Below are 17,866 nucleotides of genomic sequence, written 5' to 3' on the forward strand. Positions count from 1 at the left end.
AAATTAAAGGCACATCTGTTGGGAGGCCATTTCCAGCCGTGGCTCCAAGCAGCCGCGTGCATTCTCAGAACAAGGGGGCTGTGTGTGTGTGAGCCAGGCACACACTGTCCATGCCGAGAAGCAGGGCCCACAGCCTCTTTCCAGGAAGGGGCAGCCATGGGGATGTGGCCCAAACAGAAAGGAAAGGCCACTGCTGAGCCAAGAGAGTCTCGGTCAAAGAGAGAGTTGTTATTTGAGGTCTCAAGTGACTGAGGGCACAAGATATTGTGATACGGGATGTTGAGGATTTCCCAGCACTCAGATCATGAAATCAGCTCTCTCTGCTTGAAAGAACCAGAGGGATCAACTCTCTCCTCTAGCTCAATGAAATGGAACCCCTTCTTATGACCACCACATGGGCCAATTTGGCTCACATACTGCCAGGACCAGGAATTCACTGCCTCCAAAGTAAGTCATAGGGTGACTGGACATTTGGAACTTGCTTACTGATAATACAATGGCATTTTGTCTCTGGGGCCTCCATCCACTGTCCTCAGCGTGCCTGTGAAGAACCACAGGGCCATATATGTGCTTAGCAAGTGTTGGATGGATGGATGAGTGGGTGGATGGATGGATGGATGGATGGATGGATGGAGGATGGATGAGTGGGTGGATGGATGGATGGATGGATGAATGGATGGATGGATATTGGAATAGAATGAACAGTCTGTGATAGGCATAGAAAATAAAAAGGAGAAACACATAGAGCATGGCCTGTGCTTTCAAGACCTAGACAACATTCTCTCCCCACGAAAATAAAGCTAACATAATCTTCCTGATGCCTAAATCGTCCCTGCTTATCCTTTAAAGCCCAACGTAAATACCAACTCCTTTGTGGAAACTTTCATGACTATCCTGCTCCCTCTATCCAGGGAAAAATGAAATGACAGACAAGTCAGGGAAAAAATAAATTCTGAAACATTCAGGCCAGACCACTGCATTTCGGAGGAATGTGGAAGCCAGTAAGAATTTCTCCAAGAAGGAATATATGGAAAATGTCGTTTGATTTTGTTGTCCATCTGTTGAATATGAAAACCTAGCAGAGAGTGAAAGTCTTCATTGACTATGTTCACTGGTCCATTTGTTGAACAAATACATTCACCAAGTACTTACTCTGGGCCAGGCTCTGTGTGAGCAGCTGGGGAATCAGACATAAATCATCCAAGTCCCTGCCCTCCAGGGGCTCACGATCTGGTGGGGGAGGCACATAAATCCACGGAGAGGGAGTATGATTGTGGCAACATGGTGCAGCAGTGAAGGATCAAGCTCTGAAGCCAGGCTGCGTGGCCTTAGGAAAATTGTTTAACCTATCTGTGCCTCAGTCTCATCATATGTAAAATGAGGGTATTACTAGTCGATTAAAAGCGTTATTATTTGTAAAAGCACTTAGAACAGCTGCTGGCACACCAGAAGTGCTATATAAGTGTTTGTTAAATAAAATAGCAAACAGCACAAGGTATAGTACGATGCAAAGAAAACCTCCTGGTGCTTCTCATCCAGAACAGAGCAGTGTCGAGCAGCATTAAGCACAGAAGCCTTAAGAGCAGGTGACATCTCAGTTGGACCTCATTTATTCATCTGTTCCTTAGATGTACTGGACACCTGCTATATTCTAGGCACTGTATCAGACTCACTGTATGCATGACCCTCAACGGCTCCCATAGACAGGTGTGATCATCATGCTGACCTTTCACACGAGGAAACAGATTCAGCAAGGCTAAATAACTTGCCCAAAGTCACACAGCAGGTCAAGGGCAGAGCCAGGCTGCAAACCCAGGCAGACTGCCTTTGGCCAGGTTTTTTGGTTTTGCCACTTGCCTGTGTGTGATCTGGAGCAAGTTACTTAATGTTCCTGTGTCTTAGTTTGCTCTGTGGGGATCATGATGGTACCTACCTCAGACTGAGACTTCAATGAGTTAATACATCCAACACACTTAGAATAGCACTAGGTGCACTGGAAGTCATAATAGTATCATCAAACTCCCAATCCTGCTTCTAACCACCTTGCCCTATGGCCTCAGAAGCCTGCAGTCTCCAGGCTGGTGTCCTCCTCCACGGGATGGTTCCTGCTCTTGGGAACCCAAGTGCCTCTCACTATGGTGGAGGAGAGTGTGTGTGCGCGCATGTGTGTACATGTGTGTGAGCGTGTCCATGAGTGAGTGTTTGCGGTGAGTAACTTTTGTTCTTTAAGGGTAGCATGTGGTCTGAGTTTGAAAGTTTACTCCCTTGAGGTCTAATGAGCCTCTGAAAGTGATTAAGCAGAAGACAGAAAGATTAAGCCCACACCTTTTTATAGGAAGAAATAATATCAAGCTTAACATCCGAAAACCCTGTTTCCTGACAGCTCCTACCATCTTTCCCAAGAAGGATTCTGTTTCCTGGTATGGTGGAGATTCCAACTCAAGTCCCTAAACATTCAGGTGAGAGGAAGGACCAGCTGACAGACACCCCCTCCCCCTTGCATCATTAGTTCCTTCTTTTTCATTTGAAGAGACTTGAGTTGGAAGCCAAAAGCTTGGCATCCAAGCCCTGGGACCAGCTGCTTCTCTCACCTGTTTCCGCAGTTACAAAGGCTTCTCTATGCTTCAGCTAAAACTGTTCTTTCTGCTTGAAATGTCCTTCCTAGCTTCCCTACCTGGAACATTCCTGCTCCTCTTCTAAGACATCTGGGAAGCTGCCCCCATATCTGCCACACGGCGCTTTCTTCTCTGAGTTCATGCAGTCCACACAGAACTCAAGTTTATCTGGATATGAATAATTCTCTCTCACTCATCGGTGAGCTCCTGGAGGGTGCTGCTGCCTCTGCAGGCCCCAGCCTAGGGGTCGCTTCAATGGATGCATGGATGACGTGGAATGAATTTGGCCCCAGGTCCCATCCCATCCAGTCTCCCAGCAGCAGAGGTAAAATCCCAGTCTCCACAACCCCAGCCCATAGCCTTCCTCCTCATGGTTTCTCTTAAAGGTAAGTGTGCTAAAGTCCCCGTGTGTCCCAAGAGACTCGGATGTGATGAACCCTGCTCCTCATTTTGACCCACAGAGTGAGACCTCCTCAGGCAGCCGCCCTCATATGGCCCCTGAATGGCCATCCTGCCTCTTCTCTGGGCACCCCTAGCCCAGGAGGAAGAGACAGGTAAGGGGGAATTGTGACCCATGACCCCTCACTACTAGAGTGGAAGAGATGCCTGGGAAGCCTTGAGCTGTCAGAAAAGGCAAGGGACGCACAGACGTTTACAGCAGTTTTGCTCCATCAGTCTCATATTCTGGATGAGAATGTTGAAACCCAGAGAGTGGGGTTCCTGCCCCCAGGGTCTCAGAAGAAGCACCTTCACCCCCCAGTGTGAGGACCCCGTATCCAGGGATGTTCCGACAGCGGTGTCATTTCCCAGTGATGTAAAACAGACACATTAGCCTGTCTTAGCGACCTTCCCCAGGCCAGACAATACCAGGAGGCCAAGCTCTGCCCCCATTGCTCTCCCAGATCTGCCCAGAAACACTTCCTCCAGGGTCACTTTTCTCCATGCTGGGCAGTCGCTGCTCGTTTTGAGAGACAGCAGAGGGGAAGAGAATAAGTACAGGCCTTGGAGTCTCCTAAAAACAAGTTTGTATTAAATTATTCCTCTTACAGTGTGTCCCTAAGTAGTAAACATAGTAATGAAGGGTGGTTGTAAAGCTTAAAAGTCAAGACAGTGGTCACCAACCATCCCCCTCAGTTGTCCAGCTCTTTACAGTTCCCATGCCCTTTCACACCACATGTTTCCAGGGAACCTGGTCAGCAAGGTCTCCCTGAGGAATGATCTTGGGGGTCTCTAAGTGTATGGACTTGGATTCTAAGCTCATGGATTCCCAATGCAGCATTCTGGGGAAACAAGGCCCTAGGAAATATGCATTGTAAATGATACAGATATACAGATATTGCAGGTCTGGAATCCCAAAATAAAATAGTTCCATTTTCACCCAGGCAGGGATTGTCAAGTGAAGCCACCACTCAGATGCTAGAAAGCGGACTTGCTTGGCCTGCTTGGCCTAATGTGCCATTAGGGAACCAGACTGAGACAGGGCTCTGCTAGCCCAGGTGCAGCTAATGAGTTGTTTGATCTATGGGGTAGTTTATTGATCACAGGCAGTGTTGGTCTGTGACTACAGAAATGTGGAGATGACAAAACTTCCCATTCAGGCGGACAAATACCATCCTGACAACTGGCAGGAACAGAGAAAGGAATGAACTCACCGCCAACTCCAGCTTTTCTCGCTAGACTCAGTGCCTCTGCCCCAAACTGGCTATGCAGTGTGAGATCTTGCGGAGCTTCCTGAAGGACAGAGTGTGGACAGTGTTCTTTCCTCCACCTCATCTTAGAATATAGACCATTGGGTCTGACAGGAAGCTTCCGGATCACAGAACCATCCCTTTCATTTTGCTGAAAAAGCCCAGAGAAGTCAGGAGACTTGCCGAAGGCCACACAAAGAATCAGTTACAGTATAAAGAACCCAAAGAACTGACTCTGAGTACCATTCTCTGACCACTATGCCTATTACCTTTCCTGGCCAAAAAGAAAAAAAATTGGAAATAGATTGGAGTTTGATGTGGGACGTGGTTGTGAGTTCTGTGTGTGTGTATACGCATGCACATGCTCCCACTAAGCAGGGTAAGAGTGGGGTAAAGCGAGTTCATCCAGATCAACAAAATTGTTGGGACATACAGACTAGTGTGTTTCCATCACTCTTTCTATCCCAAAATGTTTGAGCAAGAGAGACTGCTTTCCCAGGGCGGATCCCAGGCCCCCAGCTAAGACTCACATACATACACAAACGATCAGGACAAACCAATGGAAGAGTGTACACAATACAGTGGCAACACAAAGAAGGAAGATGTGATTAATTGCCCAGCAGGGCTGAGGGAGGTTGGTGGACAGGACAGTGTTCCCAGAGATCATGGTGTTTGAGCCAAGTCTGAAGAATGAATGGGAGATTTCTGGGCAGCAGAGCATGGGAGATGGTTGCTCCATGTTGAGAGGGCTCTGGCAGTGTGTGCCTTGTTCAGGTCAGTCTGTACACCTGGCATATAGGAGAGAGATGAGAAACAAGGCTGGAGAGCTCAACAGAATAAACCCTACCTGATGCCATCGAGTCGATTCCAACTCACAGCAACCCTATAGGACAAAGTAGAACTACCACATAGAGTTTCCAAGGAGTGGCTGGTGGATTCGAACTGTCAACCTCCTGGTTAGCAGCCCGATCTCTTAACCACTGTGCCACCAGAGCTCTAAAAATAAATCAATTAAACCCTAAAAGCCCTAAATGCCCAGCTAAGGAGGGTGATTTATCCTGCTGGTGCCAGGGAGCCCCAGGAGCAGTTTTGTAGGGGAGTGATGTGATCAGACTTCTGTGTAGAAAGGTCACCCTGGGAGACAGGAAGAGGCTGAATTGGAGAGCATCTTGATGGGGACATGGCGCATGGTGGTGGGGTGATGACTATGACACCTTAGGTTTCAACAGGCTGTGGAAATCAGGAAGAGCTTCGTAGAAGGGTACTGTACAGAGTTTCAGGCAGGTGGACAGAGGGGGAAGAGCATTCCTGGTGGTGATGGGGAACCGGGTGACTTAAAGAAGACCTGCGGAGTGGCAGGTGTGTCCTCTGGTAGTAGACTGGCCTGCGGAGGCCAAGAAGCACCCAGGAGGCCAGCAGCCCTGTGCTGGGAGGAGAAGCATCGGCTTGCTCCCACAGAAGCACCACACGTGTGCCATTCTACATTGGACCCCAAATCTGCCCTGAGGACGGGGCCTGGGGAGGAAAGACGTTTTCTTCCTACAATTAAGACTCAAAAGGACCTTAATTTTGTACACTCCAACTACTCTCCACCTGCCCTCCCCGAAAAACCAAAAACCAAACCCATTGCCAACCACCTAACTGGTCCTTAAATGTCCTATGTCATATCTATACCAACTCCTTGATCAGCCCATGTGTGCCCAGCCCATCTGTGCCTGATTCACTGCCTCTCAAAGTGACCTTTTCCAGCCTTTAAATTCAAGTGTATTTCTGAACATGTACTTAGAATCTTGTAACAACACATATCCATCTTTTGCGGGGGAGGGGGGATGATTCTTTCTTAGAGCTAAACACAAAGTTAGCCCTCAATATGGGGAAAAGAAGAAACATCTAGAGGCTGGCAAAAGCTACATTAGAGTTGAACCATCATGGACTAGGAGCGAGCAGTCTTGGGGTCTGGCCCACCTCCTCCTCTAACAGGCCAGTGTCTGTCACTTCATCTCGCTAAGCCTTAGTTTTCTTATCTGAAAACATAAGGTTAATTCATGTTCTTTTCATAAGGCTGTTAGAGTAAGTGAATAAACCCTTGGATGGGAAAGCACTTTGAAAGGTAAGAAAAACCCACCTACTGCCTTTGAGTCTGTTCTGACTCATAGCGACCCTACAGGACAGAGTAGAACTACCCCATAAGCTTTCCAAAGAGCCGCTAGCGGATTCAAACTGCTGACCTTTTGGTTAGCAGCTGAACTCTTAACCACTGTGCCACTGGGGATCCTTGAAAGGTAAGAAGTACTCTTTAAATGCAAAGTGTTATAATTAATAATAATGATTAGTAGTAGTACTAGATGTGGCTGTAGAAATAATAGTAATGTGTCTCCTAGAAACGTGCTATCTTATTTCTTGGAGGAACTTACAACACAAAGCCAAGTTAGACATTCAACCCTGCGGGCACAGGAGCTCAGCCCTGGAAAGACTTTTCTAACAAAGCTGCCCTTCAAAGGAACACACTTGGTGTAGTGAGCTCCCCATCACTGGCAATATCCAAGCAGTCTCTGGGCGATCCCCTGTCTCTGGTGATATAGGGGGATTTCTGTCCTAACGAGAGGAGGTTTGGCTGGTTGGAGCATGAACCAGAGATTCTCAGAACACTTTCTTCTTGAGAAGCAACTCTGAAATTGCCATCCTGTTGCTTCAATTCCTACCTTAACACCCAATTCTTGCTTTCTGTGGGGCTCGTTGCCCCACACACACCCACCCTCCTCCTCTTTCACAGGGCATGAAGGCTCAGCCCTGCATTCCTTTGTCGGGAGTTGAGGAAGGCCCCTGGGCCAGCTGGAGCGTCAGGGTGGTCAGGGACCCCCTCCTCCCAGGGAAACGGGAGGGGTGGGGGAAGATGGAAAAGAAGACTCAGGGTGACCTTCCTCTGTGGTTATCTCCTCCATCTGTAAACAGTGCCCGGCCCTCCCCAGGGCAGCCTCGGCCTCACACTCGGGGTGACAGGGTGTTTGGACGTTCTGAGACCCTAACCCAGCCACCTTTGTTCTCCAGGCTTAATGAAGGGACTGCTAAAATCCCAGTTGCTAGATAAGATGACAGGGCAGTCTTTCAGGGTTATGGATGGTACACAAGAGGTGACAGGACGAATTCCTGTGTGCAAAGAGATCCGAGTGCACTGCCTTTTGTCCAAAGGTGTACGCAACTCAACTGGTACAAACTTGGTCCTTCAGCTTCCAAAACAAACATTTCTGAGTCATGCTGAAAGATCAGAGGAAGACAAAGGGTGACAGGCACTTGGGTGGAAGCAGAGGACATCGTCCCACAAAACCAACATCCAAACACACATAGGAGCAGCTGTTTCCACCTTCAGCTCAGTTACCTTCAGATTACTCACCTCTGATTTCTTTCATATTCCTGCTCAGAACTACCTCTTGTACGTGCATTTTAGTTTACAAAGTGCTTTTCCTTGATCTTCACAACCCCTTGAGATGTGGGATGTGGAGGGAGGGACTCTGGATGACATTATCTGCTCTGCCATTTATTAGTTCTTTGAACCTGGGCTAAATCACTTAGCTTCCCGAGCCTCCATTTCCTTCGCTGGTAAATGGATATTCTCACAAGGCCATGGTAGGAGGGCTGGGAGAGGGCATATTGGAAAACACTTGTAAGCTGTTACCTTCCAAACATGAGTTATCATTTATTTCATCGTAGGATGGCAGCTCGGGAGGAGAGGGATTTCGTCTGCTTTGTTCACTGCTGTATTCCTGCAGCTAGAAACTTCAAAGAGTACAATAGGTGTACAGCACACTTTTGTTACCTGAATAAATAACGGATGAATTTGAGGGTCTCCCTGGACTCTGCCAAAGCCCCTGGGTGGCACAACCAGTGTGCCCTCAACAACTAATTGAAAGGTTGGCAGTTCGAACCCACCCAGCGGCACTGCAGAGGAAAGGCCTGGCGATCTGCTCCCGTAAGGATTACAGCCAAGAAAACCCTATGGAGCTCAGTTCTACTCTGTAGCACATGAGGTCATGAGTTGGAATCGACTTGATGGCAACGGGTTTGGTGTTTTTGGTTTTGGGCTCTGCCAAAGCTGTTGTGGAGGAACCTATGTTTTGATGTAGAAAGAATCAGCTCGAGAGGTTCTTGCTCTGACTTTGAGAGGCCTGTACATCCAGTCCCTCCCTCCTGGGTGTCTCTGGCTATTGATGGAAGGCCTAACTTTATTCTTTCTGGTGGCTCCACCCTGGCCAATCCCATACAGCCACTCCCACTCAGCACCTCTATGTCAAAGGTGCTGCCTCCTCCAGCCACTAGGCGCTGAGCCCACCTCTACTTTCATATCCCAGCAGATTTGGCCTCACCATGCTTACACCACATACACACACACCCTGAGTGCTCTACTGTGGCTGGTCTAGACCAGGGCCTGGTTCACTGGACCTGTCCAGTCTCTGGGTTGGCGTTGAGTGTGGCTCCAGACATCACCTAGGCCTCTTCTCAACTAAGAGTTGTCCAGAGTTCTGATGAGCAGCCCCTTTCTCCCAGCCCTTTCTCCAGCCCTCAAAGACCAAAGGAGGAGGAGAGTCCCTAACGTCAGCAGCGCTGGAGACAATGGTCAAATCTGGGACAAAGGGATACCACTTCTTGTTTTTGTTTTCAATTTTCTTTATGGTTGTTGAAAACGTAGCCGCGCTGGTGGCATGGTTGTTAAGCACTCAGCCGCTAACTGAAAAATTCAGTGGTTCAAACCCACCAGCTGCTCCGAGGGAGAAAGATGTGGCAGTCTGCTTCCATAAAGATTACAGCCTTGAAACCCTACGGGGCAGTTCTACTCTGTCCTACAGGGTCTCTATGAGTCAGAATCAACTCAACAGCAGTGGGTTTGAGTTGAAAATGTACACCACAAAACATACACCAATCCAACAATTTCTACACGTACAATTCAATGACACTGATTACATTCTTCAAGTTGTGCAGCCATTCTCATCCTCCTTTTCCTAATTGTTCCTCCCCTGTTAACATAAACTCGCTGCCTCCCAAGCTTCCTATCTAACCTTTGCTCTTGTCAATTTGATCCCATACAGATAGTTCTTTAAAAGAGCATAATACTCAAGGCAGACATTCTTTACTAATACCACTTCTTTTTTTATTTTCTTCAGCATTGAGTAATCTCCTTCCAGCACTTTATATTTTACCAGAATCTTGCTCTCTTTTAGATTTTAACTTGTTTTTCAGATAAAATAAGCCAGCTAAGTCAATGGGCCATTGGTTGCTCTGCAGCAAATGCTCAGGTATGGAACGTTACCATGTTTCTGATAGGACTTGGTTTGCCTGCAATTTTGCATCCTCTGCCAAGCACTGGAAGCCTGACCTGGGAGCTCAGCTGGCTTGCTGGTGGCCTGCCACCCCGAGGGAACTGAGGAGGGGCTGGCTGGTGGGCCTGTCAGCCCGGCTGCCCAATCACAGGCCCAAAAGCTGAGGCAGACAGAGGCCTCTGAAGCAGTGTCTGTGGGGCCGGGTCAGCCTGATGCATTATGTAACAGAAAATAGGCTGTGACAGAGAACAATAAACACTGGGCCCCGGGGAGGGACTTTCTGGCAAACACCCCATTGGTGGAGGAATGCCTCTTCACCCACTTTCTTCCTCCCATTGTTGCACCCACACGCGGTGAAACTCCTGGTGCGGGAAGTCCCTATAGTCATACTCTCTTCCTCCTGTCCCATCACACTCACTGTCTCTCATCAACTTTATTACAAAAGCCTCTGATTCGGTCTCCATGCCCAAATCCAGCCTGTACACCATGATGATTCATCTTTCTAAAGCACATTTGGGATTATAGCCACCCCTACTCCATAGCCTTCAATGGCTCCCCATTGCCCCAGGATAAGCACTAACTTCCTAGGCTGGGAATTCAAGACCTTCCTTAAATCCCCAAGTCACTTCCTTCACTGTAGGCTCCACCTCACCAGTCAGCTAGGCATTCCCCAGGACACTCTCCCCTTCCTTGCCACCACTCCTTCGCTCACGTGTTCCTGCTGCCGGAAATGCCCATCCCCCCAGGTTCTCCTCATCTATAATCTTTCCCATTTTCAAGGTCTAACTGGAAACTCTCCATGGCACTTATCTTAAACTCTTCCGTGTACTTTCTTCCTTCAAAGCACATTCTTCGCACCTTCCTTTTGTAGTTGGCTTTTATATCTTTGTCTTCCCATGTGACTGTTAGCTGCTTGAGCGAAAGAACTTAGATGTATTCATTGCTGTGTACGGTCCCTGCTCTGGAAGAGCTCAGAGCAAGCGGGAGAGGCAGACATTTAAACAAACGCACGCAGTGAAGTCTTCGAGGTGCCGCAACAGAAATACGCACGGTATATTTGTTTAAGTGTCTAGGTCACAGGAGCCTTGTGAGCAAAGACATAGAGAGGGGAAGTGGCTGGTATATACAAGGAACCCCAAGCAGTTAGTTGAGTACTGCTAGAATGTTCCTGGGGGAGAGGAGAAGGGTAGACAGCTTTGTATACTATCAGAATAGGTCATAATCCTGTAGGTGACGAGACCCTTTAAAAAACAATTTAATTTAAAATCATAATTAATAAACTATCTTAATATCTGTAAATAGCACAAACCTTCACTTATCAGAGTTTAAATCTCTATTAATCGAAAATATCCAAAAATAGCACCGAATCCAAAGAATAAAGAGCAACAAAGGATTTAGAAAAAAGAAGTGGTGGGAGACCAGTGAATTGTGTTCTACCTATGCATGCAGCTTATTCTGTCCAAATCACTGTCAAACATTCTAGTAATTGAAATCAGACCATGAACACAGGAAGGTGGGAACCACCGGCTCGTATGGTTGGCAACCTCTAAGATATCCAAAATAGCACCAAAACCAAAGAAGAATCAGCAACACAGCATTAAGAAAGAACTGAAGAATTCAGGGCCTACTCTAATCGATCATTTTGCTAATCAAAAGATGTTGATCAAAAGGAGGCACTCGAAAGATGTTGAGTCCTCTACTCCAGAAAAACTGAGGGGACAAGAGAAAGGGCATGAGAGAGAGCAGAGCTGGATGGGACAACAGAAGGGCAGGACAGGGGATGAAGGGCTGGGCTGAGATTTATCAATAACTCAAACCACAGAAAAACAAACAGGTTAGTGACAGGCAAGGTATATTTTTTACAGTCTGCCTCATTCTAAAGGACACTTGATGTGGTACTGAGAAACATTTTTTTTTTAAAGCAACAAATAAGAAGAACAGTTAATAACAAAGTGGAGGCATCAACAGCATGTTTCAAAACAGCTCAGCAAATAACAAAACTGCTTGGAAATGGAAGAGAAATCGGCACATCGCAGTTAACTCGCCATTATCTCTGCCTGCTCAAGGACACAAATGTAAAACAGAGCACTTCGCAAGGAAGAATCAATAGGCACACTGCAAACTCTGTGTATTTCAAGTCCCATCCCAAATCCCTGACCAGACCAGTCCTTAGAAAGGTCTCCTTCCACTAACCAAATGACCACTATCATCTGGTGGCACATGATTTCCTCTAATCGTTTCACATTTGTCTTGGCTCCCTGCCTGAGTGAAAATGCTATGTTGGACAATCTCATTCATTCTCTCACCCACATCCCCAAAGTGCCTCGAATAGAGCCAAATCCAACTCATACCCATTGCCGTCGAGTCGATTCCGACTCATAGCAACGAATTGTCCCATAGGGTTTCCAAGGAGTGGCCGGTGGATTTGAACTGCTGACCTTTTGGTTAGCAGCCAAGCTCTTAACCAATGGGCCTCCAGGACTCCAATTCTGACTCATAGCAATTCTATATGACAGAGTAGAACTGCCCCACAGGGTTCTTCTTGACTGTGATCTTTACGGAAGCAGATCGTCAGGTCTTTTTCCCATGGAGCCGCCATAGTAAAAGCTTCTGGTAGATGCACACATTTCAGTAAGTGGAGTAAGAAATCATACAGCTTTCTTCTCAAACTCTGCCCTCCCCGACATAATGCACATTTAAATTTCTGGCTGGAGAGTTGGTCAGAGGGGACTGAGCTATCCCTTTCCCTGTATTGTTTACTCAGATTGGAACAATTAAATAATTAGCCAACAGAATTGGGCCACACATGGCCTAACCTGAGCAACTGGGCCCCACCAGCTGCTCCGCAGAGACAGAGCTGGGGACCTCAGGAAGGCCAAAAGAATTAAGTGTATGATGAAATGACCTTATCTGCAATGTCAACATGCAAAAAAGGGAATGTTGAAATGGATGCTTCCCTCTGAAGTCACATGGATTTTGTGTTCAAAGACTCCAGCGGAAATTCTGTTTGCATGAAATTTTTGCACCAGTTTCCCCTGGAGAAAAGTTTCAGGTCCCTAAACTCCCTTCAGTTATATAGACAACCATATGAGCTAGTGGTTTCTATCTTCCCATGTTCATGACATGCTTTCAGTTATTAGAATTTTTGGCAGTGCTTTTGGAGAGACTAAGCTGCATGTATAGTCAGAACACAGTTCTATCTCCTATCACTCCTGCATCGCTGCTGTAAAAACAGGTGACTACGCTGACCTCCTTATATATGACCAAAGCAACTATTCACATAATCTGGTTGACACCATGTGGTCTTTCTTTATCATCACTTGACATTTGGCTGTGCCTCTTATTTTTTTGCCGATAGCAAGGCCTACCCCACTTTACAACGTAGGACCCCTCAGCTGAACAAATCGTCTCATACTTAGCATCATGTTAGTTGTTAGGTGCCATCAAGTCGGTTCCAACGCATAGTGACTCTGTGTAGAGCAGAATGAAACACCGCTTGATCCTGTGCCATCCTCACAATCGTAGCTATGTTTGAGCCCATTGTTGCAGTCACTGGATCAATTCATCTAATTGAGGGTTTTCTCTTTTCTCTGACCCTTTACATTACCACGCATGATGTCCTTCTCCAAAGATTGGTCCCTCCTGATAACATGTCCAAAGTATGTGAGATGAAGTCTCACCATCCTTGCTTCTAAGAAGCATTCTTCCTGTACTTCTTCCAAGACAGATTTGTTCATTCTTCTGGCAGTCCATGGTATATTCAATATTCTTCACCAACACCATAATTCAAATACATCAGTTCTTCTTCGGTCTTCTGTATTCATTGTCCAGCTTTCACATGTATATGAGATGATTGAAAATATCATGGCTTGGATCAGGTGCACCTTAGTCCTCAAGATGACATCTTTGCTTTTTAACACTTTAAAGATGTCTTCTAGCAGATTTGCCAGAAGCAATATGTTGTTTGATTTCTTGACTGCTGCTTCCATGGACGTTGATTGTGGATCCAAGTAAAATGAAGTCCCTGACAATGTCAATTTTTTCTCTGTTTATCACGATGTTGCTTATTGGTCCAGTTGTAAGGACTTTTGTTTTCTTTATGTTGAATTGTAATCCATACTGAAGGCTGTGGTCTTTGATCTTCGTCAGTAAGTGCTTCAAGTCCTCTTCACTTTCAGCAAGCAAAGTTGTGTCCTCTGCATCTCAGGTTATTAACAAGTCTTCCTCCAATGCCATGTTCTTCTTCATATAGTCCAGCTTCTCAGATTATTTTCTCAGCATACAGACTGAATAAGTATGGTGAAAGAATGCAGCCCTGATGCACACCTATCCTAACTTTGAACCATGCGGTATCCTTTGTTCTGTTTGAACAACTGTCTCTTGGTCTAAGTACAGGTTGCTCATGAGCACAATTAAGTGTTCTGGAATTCCCATTCTTTGCAATGTTATCCATAATTTGTTATGATCTACACAGTCAAATGCCTTTGCATAGTCAATAAAACACAGGTAAACATCTTTCCGGTATTCTCTGCTTTCAGCCAAGATCCATCTGACATCAACAATGATACCCTCTTTGCACATCCTCTTGTGACTCCAGCTTGAATTTCTGGCAATTCCCTGTCAATGTACTGCTGCAACTATTTTTGAATCTTCAGCAGAATTTTGCTTGCATGTGGTGTTAATGATAGTGTTCAGTAATTTCTGCATTCTGTTGGATCACCTTTCTTTGGATTGGATCAAATATAGATCTATTCCAGTCAGTTGGCTAGGTAGCTATCTTCCAAATTTCTTGGCATAGATGAGTGAACACTTCCAGGATTGCATCTATTTGTTGAAACATCTCAGTCGGTATTTCATCAATTCTTGGAGCCTTGTTTTTCAACAATGCCTTCATTGCATTCTTCTTCCTTCAGTACCATCAATTCTTGATCATATTCTTCCTCCTGAAATGGATGAATGTCAACCAGTTCTCTTTAGTAGAGGGACTCTGTGTATTCCTTCCATCTTTTGATGCTTCCGGCATCATTCTTTTTCTTTTTCTTTTTGCCCATAGAATTCTTCAATATTGCAACTCGAGGCTTGAATTTTTTCTTCAGTTCTTTTTTCTAACTCCAGATCTTTGCACATTTCTTTATAATACTTTACTTTGTCTTCTCAAGCCACCCTTTGAAATCTTCTGTTCACTTCTTTTACTTCATTGTTTCTTTCATTCACTTTAGCTACTCTACGTTAAAGAGCAAGTTTCAGAGTCTCTCTGACACTCATTTTGGGCTTTTTATTTTGTGTGTGTCTTTTTAATGATCTTTTGCTTTCTTCATGTATAATATCCTTGCTGTCATCCCACAACTCATCTGGTCTTCGGTCATTAGTGTTCAATGTGTCAAATCTATTCTTGAAGTGGTCTCTAAATTCAGCTGGGATATATTCAAGGTCGTACTTTGGTTCTCTTGGACTTGTTTTAATTATCTTCATCTTCAGCTTGAACTTGCATATGAGCAATTATGGTCTGTTCTGCAGTCTGCCTCTGGCCTTGTTCTGACTGATAATATTGAGCTTCTCTATCATCTCTTTCCACAGATGTAGTCGATTTGATTCCTGTGTATTCCATCCAGCGAGGTCCACGTGTATCATTACCATTTATGTTGTTGAAGAAAGGTATTTGCAATGAATAAGTCGTTGGTCTTGCAAAATTCTATCATTCGATCTCTTGTGTCTTCATCATCATTTCTATCACCAAAGCCTTCCTTATTTTCCAACTACCGATCCTTCTTCTTTGCTTCTAACTTTCGAATTTCAATCACCAGTAATTATCAATGCATCTTGATTACATGTTTGATCAATTTCAAACTGAAGAAGTTGGTAAAAATCTTCAATTTCCTCACCTTTGGCACTAGTGGTTGGGGTGTAAATATGATTAATAGTCATATTAACTAACTGGTCTTCCTTGGTTAGATCTTAAAATGTTCTTTTTTATGATTAACGCGACACCATTCCTCTTTAATTTGTCATTCCTGGCATAGTAGACCACGTGATTGTCCGATTCAAAATGGACAACACCAGTCCATTTTAGCTCATTAATGCCTAGGATCTCTATCTTAGAGCATTCCATTTAATTTTGACAACTTCCAATTTTCCTAGATTCATACTTCCTTATGAACATTCCACATTCTGATTATTAAAAGATGTTTGCAGTTTCTTCTGATTTTAGTCATGCCACATCAGCAATCGAAGGTCCCCAAAGCTTTCTTCCATCCACATCATTAAGGTTGACTCTACTTTGAGGAGACAGCTCTTCCCCAGTTGTATTTTGAGCGCCTTCCAACCTGAGTGGCCCATCTTCCAGCACTGTTTCAAACAATGTTGCACTGCTATATACATAAGGTTTTCACTGGCCAATTTTTTTCAGAAGTAGATCGCAAGTTCCTTCTTCCCAATCTGTCTTAGTCTGGAAACTCTGCTGAAACCTGTCTACCATGGGTGACCCTGCTGGCATTTGAAATATTGGTGGAGATTTCTTACCTGCATTATCCCTAATCATCTCAACCAACGCTCCTTCCTGGTAGGTGTTATCACCACCATTTTTACAGACAAGAAAGACAAAGTTCAGAGACTTGAAGTGAGTCGCCCAACATCAATCACACAGCTAGCATGTAGAAGAACTATGATTTGAGCCCAGTTTCAGTCTGGTCTATAGCCCAGGCATGTTCAACAGTACAAAGCTGCTTCCTCTCTCACTGGTTTATTTGTGAGTATCCCATAAGATAAGAAAAATGTCCCAGATAAATTGTAAGGTGCTGATCAAATGTGTGCTACAGCTGCTCCTTGGAAACCCTATGGGGTAGTTCTACTCTGTCCTATAAGGTTGCTATGAGTTGGAATTGACTTGACGGCAATGGGTTTTATGGGTCAAATGTAAGTTATTATTTTTAATTTTATGGGAAAGCAGACTGATAAAATTAATTATTGAGGAGTGGGTGATGTTGCCACTATTTTTTTAAATTTTGGCATTTTTTTTAATAGCTCTACTGAGATCCTTTGGACATGTTATTAGGAAGGGCCAGTCCCTGGAGAAGGACATCATGCTCAGAGGGTCAGCAAAAAACAGGAAGACCCTTAACTAGATGGATTGACACAGTGGCTGCAACAATGGGCTCAAACATAACAACGACTGTGAGCATGGTGCAGAACAAAACAGTGTTTCATTCTGTTGTATATACGGTCACTATGAGTTGGAACCGATTGGATGGTACCTAACAACAACGACAACAACACTGAGATGTAATTCACATACCATACCATTCACCTATTGAAAATGTATAATTCAGCGGCTTTTAGTATATTCACAGAGTTGTACAACCACCACCACAGTCAATTTTAGGATATTTTAATCACTCCAAAAAAATAAATAAATAACTAAACCCACATCCCTTAGCCATCATCTACCAACCCCCCTAACCTTAGGCAAACACTAATATATTTCTTTCTCTATAGATTTGCTAATTTGGGACATTTCATATAAATGGAAGCATACAATATGGGGTCCTTACCTGGATTCTTTCATAGCATAATATTTTCAAAGTTTATCCACATTGTGGCACATATCAGAACTTCATTTCTTTTTATTGCTGAATAATATCCCAATAAAATATACCACATTTTATTTATCCATTATTTTGGCTAATATAAACTATGTTTTTTTTTTTACTGAGGTATAATTTACAGACTATACAACATATAGAGATTTTAAATGTGTTGTTTGATGAGTTTTGAAAAATGTCTACCTGTGTAACCACCACCCCCATGAAGATGCAGAACATTTCCACGACCCAAGAAATCTCCCTTATGCCCCCTTCCAGTTAACCCCTCCTCAGCCCAGGGACAGTCTCTGTTCTGATCTCTAATCTATGGTTTTCTCAAACTCCATGTAAATAGAATCATACCATGTATGTTTCCTTTTGTGTCTGGCTTCTTATATTCAACATAACGTCCGTGAGATTCATCCATGTTGTGGAGTGTATCAATTGTTTGCTCCCAACTGGGTTGTGAAAAATAACAGTATTTCACCCAGTGAAGCTGGGAGAGAAAGATCCTTTGGGGAGGAGGGCAGAGTAGGCAAAAGGAAGCACAGGGAGTGTCCCTGGCTGACCACGAGGGCAAATTCACGGAGGGTGAGGAGTGTGGGCAGAATCCTGGATGAATGGGAGGAGTGTTGTGAGTAAGAGAACAATGGAGAAACACCCGGTCTCAGCGA

Source organism: Trichechus manatus, unplaced genomic scaffold (assembly GCF_000243295.1).
Source record: "Trichechus manatus latirostris isolate Lorelei unplaced genomic scaffold, TriManLat1.0 scaffold00023, whole genome shotgun sequence".
In the NCBI taxonomy this organism is placed as follows: domain Eukaryota; kingdom Metazoa; phylum Chordata; class Mammalia; order Sirenia; family Trichechidae; genus Trichechus; species Trichechus manatus.